We start from the raw sequence: 12,330 nt of genomic DNA on the forward strand, positions 1-12,330 counted from the left end.
TCTGAAAGCTGGATTAATTTTTAAGTGCTAATTTGTAGTACTGTTACGCAAGAGGAGCAAAACTTCATTGAACAGCTGAGATATATTGTTCAGGGCATGCCATTCACAGTGTGATGTTTTACTCCCACAGCAGATGATACTTCTTAATCCCTTGCCAAACAGAAAGTATTATGGTCTGGCTTACAAGGTATTGGTTTCTTTGAAGAAAGGGTTTGTTTTGCTGCTGTTTTGGGTTTTTTTTAACCAACTCAAACCCATCCATAATAGCAGTAACAGTAACCTAAGAATTATTACTTTAAAACCTCAAACTAGCTTACTTCTTCTAGCCTTACTAAATGCAAAAAGCATTGCAAAAAATAGTGTCCACCAGTGCAACTTAGTGAACACTAAGTAAACCTTCCCAGATCCATACCTAATGTAGCAGAGTGTATCTCAGAAGATATTCCAGGACCTAATCCTGCTCTCAGCAGAATTAACAAAGAGTTCCTGAACTTCAGCTGTAAAAGGATTTGGCCTACAAAATCTCAGCCATTTCTAATTCTCACTATTAAAAAGCAAATGCAGTCCTCCTCAAAAAACTACACTACAAAAGAAAAGACTAAAAACTAAACTACAAAAGAAACCTTAAATATTTAAAAACACACAAACATTTTCCTAAAAGTTTAATTTTATATAACATTGTTATAGAAGGAGAGAAGAAAAGAAAAAAATCAGGTCACTCACTTAGCTCAAGTGTCCTAAGTTCTTTCCTCTTTCTACTCCTCTTTGCCTTGCTTTCCCCCTTACACTCTCCTTGTGCAGAGGCACATTTTGGACAAAGCACACACTGTAACACTCACAGGGCTGAGGTGGGAGCATGCTCTTCTCCTTCTGGAGAAAGGACACATTCTTTGATCTTCAAGGAAAAGACTCTGGATGGTGCAGCTCAAAAGGCTGCCACAAGCAAGTTTATTTCTTTTTTTTCTTTTTCTTCCCCCATAAATTATCCCCCCTTTTGATATCTATTCTTGCTCTTAAAAAAAATACACACATCAAGTTAAGATGAAAACTGCCCACACGACAAGTTTGTGTTTACAAGCTTAAGAGCAAGTTTCACTTGAACACAGGTCAATGCCTCTTTAAGAAAACATCACATACCAAAAAAATCACACATGGTTAGAACACATCATGAGCAGAGAGGAATTGTGGACTCAGTCTGTGAGGCACTGAGCCAGCCTGAGAAGCCCTTTGAAGTTAGAAAAACATCCTCTGGTCAGAGCACATTTGTGAAACCGTGGGACAGGCGCTTTAAACAACATTCACTCCGAGATCACCTGCGGTGTGCCAGTGGATTGGCGCCTGGGTAACTTCAACAACGTAACCCTTTATACTCCACCAAGATCACTCACTCCAAAATCTCTCCTATCTACAGCACAGCCACAAAACTGCGTGGCAATGCACGTACCATTTCCCTCTCTGTGCAACATGGGCAGGCAGGTCCAGCAGACATGAGAAGTTTGGTGAAACCCAGCCTCAAGCGGACCTTGGTCAGCAGAAGAAAGGCCACCCTCCCTGGCCACAGCCATGCTCACACAGAGGGAAGGCATCACCCGGAAAGAAGGGCCACTGCAAAGCTGTGCTGCACAAGGCACAACAGAGTTTGGAATGCAGCCAGGTATGACACAGAATATACTGCTCATCACCCTTGTCAGAGGGAAGATCCTTGGCTGTGGATGCCTAAGCCCAGGTAACACAAGGGGTTTTTTCCTTTCCCCCCTACACACAGATAAGACTGATCATCAGAAGATTTTTCTAGCAAAGTTAGCTCCCTCCACCCAGCTCTGCCACCAGCTATTAGCACCCAGCCCGCTAGCATCAGTGTGCTGTGCCAGCCCAATTTAAAGCACATCCAGCCTGCGATCTGGCAGCTCTCTCAGGCTGGAGCGCCTCTCAGAAGAGTCCCTAACTGAAGGCAGCAGTGCCTACCCAATCCTCATGCTGCTGGATATTGGAATTGATGTGCAGTAGCTGATGACCTTGACTGGAGCCCATGTCAGTTGAGACTGTGGAAGGAACAAACAAACCTCACCCTGCCTTTGGACAGGGTTCCTGATGGTCTTAGGAGAGACTCAGACTGTACGCTATGCCAGGACTCTTTCCTTTCTTAAAACATACCCCTACAGGCACATCATTAGCATTTTTCTCATCTGACCATTCTGCTCTTCTGTGTTTGACAAGCTTTCCTACTTTCCCCAGTGGTGGTGAAATTCCCCTCATTTTTGAGGAGACAGGACTGCCAGTGCTGCCATCAGAAACACATGAGGAGGGTCAGATTACTCTTGCAGAGCTAATAAGGCTCTGCAGTCTTTTTGCTTCTCCCACAGGACATTACCCATTGTCTGTTATTCAATTACTGACAAGTCTAGGGGGCTTCCCACTGCAGTGCCTTTGGTTTCTGTCTTTCCAAAATGGGGAAAATCAGAGGTGGCCATAGACTAAGGACAGATTGTTTCAGCAGAGGCTTATTCTGTATTTGACCTGCACATGTATGTTTAATGAATAAGCATAAGCAACACCTGTATGCTGCAGTCTAGCTGGTCTCTCCTGGACAGCAGCAAATGTCCAAGGACATAGAGCTACTTCAACATGCCTTACTTTTGAATTTCAGCACAGAGTTGTCACAATTTATTTTTTTTCTCCTAAACAGCATTTAAACAAAAAGAAATCTAACACCCATCAGGAAAAGACTGTGTGGTAAGGTTGATGACCAATTTCAGTGAAGTCTATATAGCATCAATGAATACAATACTTCCTTTCCAAATGCTGGAGATTTTTTCTTTCTTTTCTGTTACACATCACCATGTTGCAGTCTGAGAGCAAATGTCTTTCAAAGTAAAGCCCTGTACAATAGCTTACACAGGAAGAGATCTCATTTACTTCTTTATGCTGTGCATTAGTCCAGAGTTAAAGATTTTGTGTGCTTCCTATTACTCATAAATAAATGACTGAAAACACCCTTAGAATAGAAGAAAAAAAAAATAATGAGACTGTGGTTCAATACTTTAACAAACCAACCTAATTAGATAAAAAAAACACCTCCATACAATAAAAATGTGGCGTTTTAATGGGTATTAAGCAGTGCTATGGGAATAGCCTCTTTCAAAACATGCTTTTTAAACCTATCTGGAAAATTACACTGCTAATTGCAAATGGGAATTTAAGTGGCAGTACAGCTGGGAAAAACTTTTGTGAACCTGTCATAAAATGATCAGATAAACTGCATCTGCAGGGGAAAATACACCGCCACTACACCAGCAATGCAGCTGCCAGATTAAAAGAATATTAGTCTCTTGAACCTTCCCTCATCTTCCACCAATGTGGCAGAGTACCCAATAGAAAACCACTAAAACCAATGAGAAGCTTCTCCTCTACTACAGCGGCACTTTTGCATCAAAGCATAACAGAATTTTTTAAAAATTATAGAAACAGTCTTACCTAACTGTGCTGAGTTAGTTAAAAATATACATTTAAATGTAATTTATTTATGGTACATGAAAAAAATTCCTTTTACATATATATCCACATCAGGAACAAGACCTTGCACACAAGCTTTGCATAAATAAAAGTGGCTTTAACTGAGATAACCTATGAAGTTTATCCTCAAAATAAAATTAAATATTCAGGATGGCTAAATGAGGCACAGTTTTTCCACGGGAAAAAAATATCAAAGTATTGTTTATTTTCCTGTAGGTACTTGTTTTGAAAAGCCTTTCCTCCCCACCTGGCCTTCTGCTAAAAGCCACAATCTACATTTAAACAGTGTGTACACTTTAGAAAATTATCAACCATCTTTTTTTTACAGGGGGAGCTTATGAAATTATTTGATCCACTTTTCATATAGAAAGTCTATGGCTGACCATAAATAGGCAGGCTCCCAGTATAAACTTACCAGGATTACATCAAAGACCTTCCTCTAGGATCAGACGATTGATTTCTTCAATGCCTTTTAGAATTTCTTCCAGGATATTTTGGGTTATTGCCTTAGACCTTTGCTCAGCTGGAATGACAGATATTCTGTTTGCTAGACTGTGATGTTCTCTCTTTACAGGGGAACGAGTGTCCGTAGTGTATACACACGTACATTGCACGAACAGAGAGAGACTTGGAAAGTTCACAGGCAAAATTATTATTTATTGTTTCAAAAAGAGTAGTTTATTACAGAAACACTGATACAAGGCTTAACCGCAGCATCTTACGCAATACAGAGGCTGCTTGTTATTCTGTGAGCTCAGGACTGGGACACTCTATGCTCAGAGAAAATCCCCACTCCCCCAAACAGGCATTTGTTCTTTCTATGCACTTAACGCACAAGGCTTAGCCTTACAGCTACTACCCTCTTTACCTAACTCTCTTGAAACTAACTGTCCTGGAAGTATGAAAGATTTTTAAGATAGGACAAGTAGCTTAGTCCTTACCTACCACTATCAAGTCTTTGGGGAATCAGACAGCAAACTATCTCCGAGGGCAATGTGACACACTACCCGCCGTTCTCCTTCCTCCCCCAAGACAAATCTGTCACCTCCGTACCACTCATCATTCGCATCAGAGTGTGGATCAAAAGATCCGAGGCTGCTCCCAAATCCCATTTCTCCTGCAAGACTGTACTTTGTTCTGTCACTTCCCTACTGAGTCTATCTCCTTATTTTATGCCTCACAGCATGTGTGGCTGCACCCCAAGATCAAACACCCATGCATGATTTTCTTTCACAGATCTTGAATCACAATGTTATACTTTAATAGGAACCTCAATATATTTAATCCCTTTAAAGCTGCCACAGTAATGCCCTCAAATGCATTAAATTTCACCCTAATCGTCAAATACAAAGTATTTCTCTGGATGGACAGTGCACAGACTGTTCTGACCACATGCCAATCCACCTCTGAGCTAAAGCAACATACACTGCCTGCATTTGTTAGTCAGAAGTCTAAAGATACACGGTTGAAAATTCCAGGCATCTTAAATGTTCTCTGCTGCAAATTTTGCTCAAAACATAACATTTAAGGGAGGATCTTTCATTCTCAAGGCATTCTCATTGCAAATGACACAAGGAACGAGAGCCACTGAGCCTACATTTAAATCCAAACCCACTAAAACTGAAAGCAAGGCTAGTAGATGTCCCCTTTCAAGGTGTAATCCAGATATCCACACCCCGTCACAGACAACACAATGAGTTTCAGAGTCCAATGAGTTCTCAGACTGAGAAGGGTTACTGGACAAAATTACCAAACTATTGGAGCTTTGACAAAAAGCAGGAAAAACTGCTTGCCTGGTAAGACTTGATCACAAGTATTAAACTTTATTATCAATAGCCTTAGGTTTAAGGAATGACTGCTTTCCATGTATGTTTGGCAGGGACCTTGGTTTGAACCAAGAAACCTCAGGGTCTTCTGCTCCCCCTGCTGAGATGTTGGTGTCTGGTGGGATCCTTTAGGTGTATTTCTACAGGGCTTTTCTTGGCCATTGAGGAGCTTCTCAGGCACTGATGGCATTTCAGTCTCCTGTGGCCACTGCCTGGTCATCTGAGGAGCAGAAAGATTTATACCACCAGAAATTTTACAGACCAAAACAATAGGATCATTTATTGCCCTATATACAATAGGCCAAACCACAGAATTGCAGAGTGGTTCAGGTTGGAAAGGACTACACGATCTGGGTCAACTGGTCCAAGCTCCCTGCTGCAGCAGGACCATCCCAGAGCACAGGCCACAGGACTGTGTCCAGAAGGTTCTTGAATCTCTCCAGTGAAGGGAGACTCCCCAGCCTCTTGGACAATCTGTTCCAGTGCTTGGCCACTGCACAGGAAGGAAGTTCTTCCTCATGTGCAGGTGGAAATTTCTGTGCGTCAGTTTGCTCCAGTTGTCTCTTCTCCTGTTACTCAGTACTACCAAACAGAGCCTGGGTCCAGCCTCTTGACATCCTCCCTTCAGATACTGATAGACATTGATGAGGTCCCCTCTCAGCCACCTTTTCTGAAAGTGCTACAGGACCTCCCCAAAAGACACTGCAGCACTCCCTTCCCTAAACAATTAGATCCTGTATGACTAAACCACAAGTATTCCTGACATACAACAGGCACCCATCAGGTGATGTGAGACACAAACAGAAAGAGATTAGGGAATCCAGTTGAACACTTGCTAACAGACATAAACCTGTTGGAAAGCCAAGTCCATGGCAAGCCAATGGATCACCTTATTAAACAGTGGACATCAGGTTACATGGCAGCAGTGTGTTTGGAATACACTAACTATACAGGACCTTCCAACTGAAAAAAGGACATCTCACTTGTTCAGAAGTGCCATTGTAATTCCTCAAGTTAGAAGACAAAATGCAGGCCATATTGCTCTGACAACAATAAATCCAGAAGCCTACAAAAAGTGAATGCTCTGCACATCAGTACCCCTTGCAGAGACAGCAGGGGACCAGTGATTGAAGGTATTCAGATCATTTTCTCTTGGCTTACACTAAAAGCCAGCAAAGCCCTTTCACCACAGCCAACACCATTGGCCTTCCACCACTGTAACAGAAATGTCATGAGATACTGCCATACAAACGTGCTTTGCTGGCTCAAAAATCAGACACAATGAAGATTTTGCATTTGGAACTTGGTTAATAATTCTTGAACGGAATACAGTCCAACTCAGTCTCCCATAGCTGTAGTTACTCTGTAGGAGTAAATACAGGCTTAGTTTTGCTGCCAATGTTGGCAGATATGACTAAATAAATTCACAAGGAAAGTATATTTGACCATTCCTTCACATCAATTTTTTAAACTAAAACTTTACCTCACTTTCCATTAAAAGATATCTATAAATATCACATAGTTTGAAAACTCACAAGTATTCAAAGTAACTGCTATTATATGAAGAAGAAAAGTAGTTCCATTACAAAAAATAAACCAAACCAACTTCAAGTATTTTGTACATCTGAACATCTATCATTTGCTTTTCAACCAGGGTTTGATGGTGACATTCAGGAAGCAAAATTCGTCTGCAAGGATTTCTTTAAAGGCCAACATTTGTAGCACTGGGAGCAATGTTCCATTCTGATTTAAATATCATCACCAAACAATTATTTCCTCAACTTCGGAAAAACTAACTCCTACAAAGTTTCGGGACTCAAGAGACTTCTCTTTCCTCTGTTCATAACTCAACTCAAAAGAAACCATAAAAGTCAACTAAGATCTTCTTCTGAAGGGTGCATACAAATAGCCACTTACTGAGCTCCTCCTGGGTCTTATTACAGATCCCAAAACCTGCAGAAAACCCTTCTGTTAATGAATGCTGCTGCAAAGAACATTCCCGTATGTCAGCAATCATGTGCTACAAATGTCCCATTTTTGTTATAAATAAAGTTTTAGTGTGAAGTCTGGACTGCATTATTTACATTTAAGACATTAAAGAATATAACGTATTGTTGTTACTTTTCATCCCAGATTACAGAAGGAAATATACTCCATAACCAAGGCCTTCTCCTTCAGAAGAATTAGGGTTTCTAAAGCCAACAGGGACTATGAGGAGCCCAAGAGACACAGATGAGAACTTGACCCAGCTACTACAGAGAACATGTTTTCTTCTTACAAATACCAACCTAAGCAACTCCACTTTAAAGGGGGTGGGAGAAAGAGGGTTGTTAGAGATCAAAAAAAAGTTCCTTTAATGAGATTGTTTGCAGAAACTTCACGGGCCATTCGGCTTTCCAATCAACATGCCAAATTAAACGTGCACCACATTAAATCTGAAACACCTATAAAACAAGCCCTGATGAAATACAGACAGTCTTCCATCTACCTCCTCCATATGGCTCAAGCAAAGTCAACTTTTAATTTCATAACACAAAATATTTAATTTATGCTTTTCTTCATATGTCAATTTAACCTCTGGCACATAGCTTTGAAACCATATAAGGATGCCTAACACTTTCCATATGGCAACTGAATTGTGCCTTTTAATTGCACCAACTGGTATCATTCAAGGATAATTCCCTTGGAATCCAGCTTTCTGCTACAGTATTGGCCAATTCAGTAATCTCATCACCATGGCACTAATACTTTCAGAGACTCTTGGATTGTTAATATTCATATTATAATTTCCCCAAACCAGAGCTGTCAAGATATACTATGTACACCACTAATTAAATTATCTTGGTTTGTTGGCACCAAATTTCAACACTAAATAAGATTGTGCTTTTCTGTCTCTCAACAGAAAGTTTGGTAATTTTATTTTAAATGCCATAGACAATATTTTTGCGTACTAAAATACTTTTTAGTCATAACAATATCGAGAACTGCTGGGTCTGTTGTTTATTTTAATCTTCAGGGTCAATAAAATAATTATTTATATAGTACTGACATTAATACACTTGAAAATATTTCAGTTTAAAGGATGACTTCAAGCAGTCACACGAGATAACACCCAAGGAAACTTTCATTGCTCTTGTCACCCTACCAGTAAGAAGGCAGTCTTTCAAATGTCACTTTATCCATGAAATGACTCCAAAGTAGTGCTACAGTTAAATCTTGCATTTCAACAGCTTTTAAGCCATAGTATGTACATAACACTAAAAAAGTCTCATTTCTGTTTATTATTTCCATTTTGGAAGAATGACCTACCCAGCTGTGTCTTCCATAAGGTGATGTACTTTTAATATGCACATACAGACACACACAATTTAACAGTGGGGGACTGGGAAGGACTTCTTTTTTAATTTAAGATTGATCATACAAGAGGAGCAGTGATGTTGACACTGGTGTTGTCTCCTCTCAGCCATGCAAGGAATGCCCATTAATGTCACTGGCAGTTACAGGCACAGAACAAATGGAGAACAAGCCCCACCTCTGAAGTACTGATGAGCCTCAGAATTTCATACTGTGTTAGTCCCACACCAGATACTCAACTCTAATTAATATCAGTTAGGGTTGAACATGAGGATCACTAGCACCAATGAGCCCAGCAGAAGTGCTAAGCTAAAGTCATTTCTATTTTACCTAAAATTATTACCTACAATGTGGCTCACTGAAAGTTGGTTTGAAATTCAATTAAAAATATGATAGTTTTTTCTATTCTGAAGCACAGATCTCAATGAGATGCACAAGAACCTCGTAAAATTTCTTATGGCTTTGAAGATAAAAGTAAATGGAACTAAGCAAATGTCATATTTAATATTCCCCCCTCTAGCATAGAACCATTTCTCAGTTAAATAAATAAATACGTGAATATTTGCAAACAATGTTGATTTCCAAAAATAGTTTGTAAAAGTAAACACACTGAATAAATTTAAGCTTAAGAATTATACGGGATAATCCAGAGTATCATAAAACCTTTCTGGGTACAAGTTAACTGATTCATAAAGCAGCAAAAGAAGTGTATTCAGTTGCTAGCAGATTTACAGCCTCAGTGGTTTCAATTAGCTTTGAAACCAGAAGATGATTCTGGACCTCATACTTTTTCATGGATGCAACAGAATTCCTTTTCTCTTTAATCCCTCACGATGTGGAGGCTGCAGGAGTCATTAAAACACTTAGAGCAGAGCAGCCCCTGCTGGGCGGGTGGCAATGGTTTAATGAGCCCCGGGCTCTGTCCCGCAGCACAGCCGGCTGAGGGGGCTCATTCCGGCCACGGGATCCCCTGGATCCTGCCTCCACACAACCATTCACCACGAGATCCTTCCAGAGCACTGCTGCTTCTGGCAACAGCTGGCCTCTAACTGCTGTCCCTTCAGTGAATTGGGAGAGACACATGGACAGGACACGGACACAACACATCAGCTGACGGAAGTCTTCTCTAACATAGAAACTCCCAAAACTTCTGCTCAGGAGAAGGAAAGGTGTTGTATAATTGAACTCTCCTTCACTGAGGTGATGTAAAGATCTCCCCTCCACAACAATTGTAAATTCAATCATTCTAGAGAGGACTACAAATGAAACTTTACTGCTTTCCTGTATTAGTCACTCATTCCTCTTGTAAAACACTGCATGAATCCCCTGAACTTCAGTGTCATCTCCCCTGGATGACTAACTTTAGCAGAACAATTCACTGTCTGTCCTCGAGAGAAACAGCCTTCCAACTACATCCAAGACAGAATTTTTGGCTTACAGACAGTAAAATAAATCAAATTGCGCTATCACATCCATGTTCTGATAAAAATTACTCAAATTTTGAATTTTCAGTCTTGGAAGCTCTTCAGGATAGGTGCTCTACTCTCCCATCAACAGGTCTTTGGAAGTAAACTGAATTTCACCAAATCGGCCCTACATACTAACAAACCACCATCAGCAAAGCTCTGGTTAAGGATTCCCACTAGGAAAATTATTTCTAGGGCCATTATTTTTTTAACACAGCTGCACATGCAGATATTTTCATCAGTGTTTGATCTAGCTCCTTCTGCCATAAGTCACAAACACAACAACTTGGGATCTATTTTGGAGGAAAAAATCCCCATGTTTTACCAAGAAGTCACAGTTTCAGCTGTGACACAATAAAACTGTACCATTCAACAGAGCCTTGTAGGCTTATTGAACATTTTGGGTTGAATTTTGAAGCAGTAAGGGTCAATTCAAGTGCAACACTACTACACTATTGGGGACTACACCAGTGTCCCACACAACCCCATGGCTAACCGTTAGCAGAAGAAACTTCTATTTCTACATCTTGAGAAGACCAAAGAACCAAGAGGTTAGGCTACAATTCCCTTTGTATCTTGGTATAATTATACAAGAGATCAAAGCGATCTCAGAAGAGAAGCAGTCATGCAATCTCAGTTATGGAGTCAATAGCTGTGACTCTGTAATCCTTGTCAAAATGAGTGTACATATGGCACATCTGGTTCCAATGTAGGATTAGAAATGCATCCTTCCATATTCCAAAAGTTCATATTTTAAAGGAACTTTAATGTAGCTGTCACAGTGTGCCTGTGACAGGATGACAATTAAACTAAATCAATGAGCGGGCCATACATGCACACAGATACTACCAAATATATTAGGCAATAAATGGCAAATAATTTTGAACATTCAGAAACATCTCTATAAGGATGACAGTAAAAAAGCCTCGTGGGAACTGTGTCTTAAACACACTTAAACCTATTTACAGTTTTATAATGCACTAAAACTCTAGACTAATATTTAGTTAATGGCTTGCTAATTGCGGAGCCATCATGAGGAGGACTTCCTCTTGAGTAATAGGGGAAATACTATTCTACTGTCATTCCAGCTGAGCAGATCTCATGAAACTGCCAACTGAAGAGCGTAGTATATAGGAAGTATCTTTCACAAAAGATATTTTCTCTTCTTCAGAAAGCAAATAATCTTTGTGGAAGAAAATATATTTCACAAAGTCAGAATTTTTATCTTTAACTCTTGTATATTAAATCTATGTTTAGTTTGGTGAGTTGAGCTTCTTTAATAGAAAATATACACGTGAAAGGTAGACCATTTGTAAAAAGCATGACTTACAAAAGTTGGGATAATTAGAAAACAATTAAAAACACGTGTTTTTACTCTTTGTATCTGTATCATAGTATATACTATGAGAACTTCTTTCTTTGAACATAGTTTCCAAGTAAAGCACAATAAATATTACTTCAACCAATCATACCTGCAAGTTGAAGGTGATTATGTTCATCAGTTACAAAAAAATCAATACCTTACCCCTTTGTCTTTACTTCTAGTGACTCTCACACAATTTATGCTCCTCAAAATACAATACTGGTGGAATCTAAAATGTCATCATTAGCTCTTCCCACACTACGTATCTTCTACCCAGTTCAACATGCCACCTAAAATGAAGTACTCTCGACTTGCAAATTAATTTTTCCTGAGACATAAGAAGTCCAGGCTTCTGACAATACAACTGGTAGCTAACAAAGCAAAGAGCCTGCAGGAGGTTCAGTGGCCCTGGCTCTGCCTGTGCTTTCAAAGCCACACTGCTTGCTGGGAAGCACAGATTCCTATCTCCCCATCTCTCAGGTTACCTCTCCAGTGATGAGGCTTTCAGGGCTTGATCCAAAGTCAATGGGAGTCTTTCAGTAAACATCAATAAGCTCTGGATCACACCCTGAAACACTATGAGGACCATATCTAAGTAATGTTAAGTCTGTTTACCTCCCATCATGCCTCTTTGTTTAAAGAGACAACATTAAAAATAAATAAAAGAGAACGGCAACTGAAACATTTCCTCCAGCCTTGCTTTACATGGAGGACCGAAGGAAAGAGAAGGGGTGGAAAGTGACCAGTGAAACAGCCAGGACAAGTGACTCTCGTGGAGAAAGTCAGCCTCACGTTATTAGCAAAGAGC

At 40.0% G+C, this 12,330-nt stretch overlaps 1 protein-coding gene across 1 annotated transcript in view; it reads right to left on the reverse strand.

The window, feature by feature from the left end:
• Positions 1-12,330, reverse strand: part of NKD1 (NKD inhibitor of WNT signaling pathway 1) — a 107,117-nt gene that overhangs the window by 93,134 nt on the left and 1,653 nt on the right. The window lies entirely within an intron of this gene.

Source organism: Sylvia atricapilla, chromosome 12, assembly GCF_009819655.1.
Source record: "Sylvia atricapilla isolate bSylAtr1 chromosome 12, bSylAtr1.pri, whole genome shotgun sequence".
NCBI lineage: Eukaryota > Metazoa > Chordata > Aves > Passeriformes > Sylviidae > Sylvia > Sylvia atricapilla.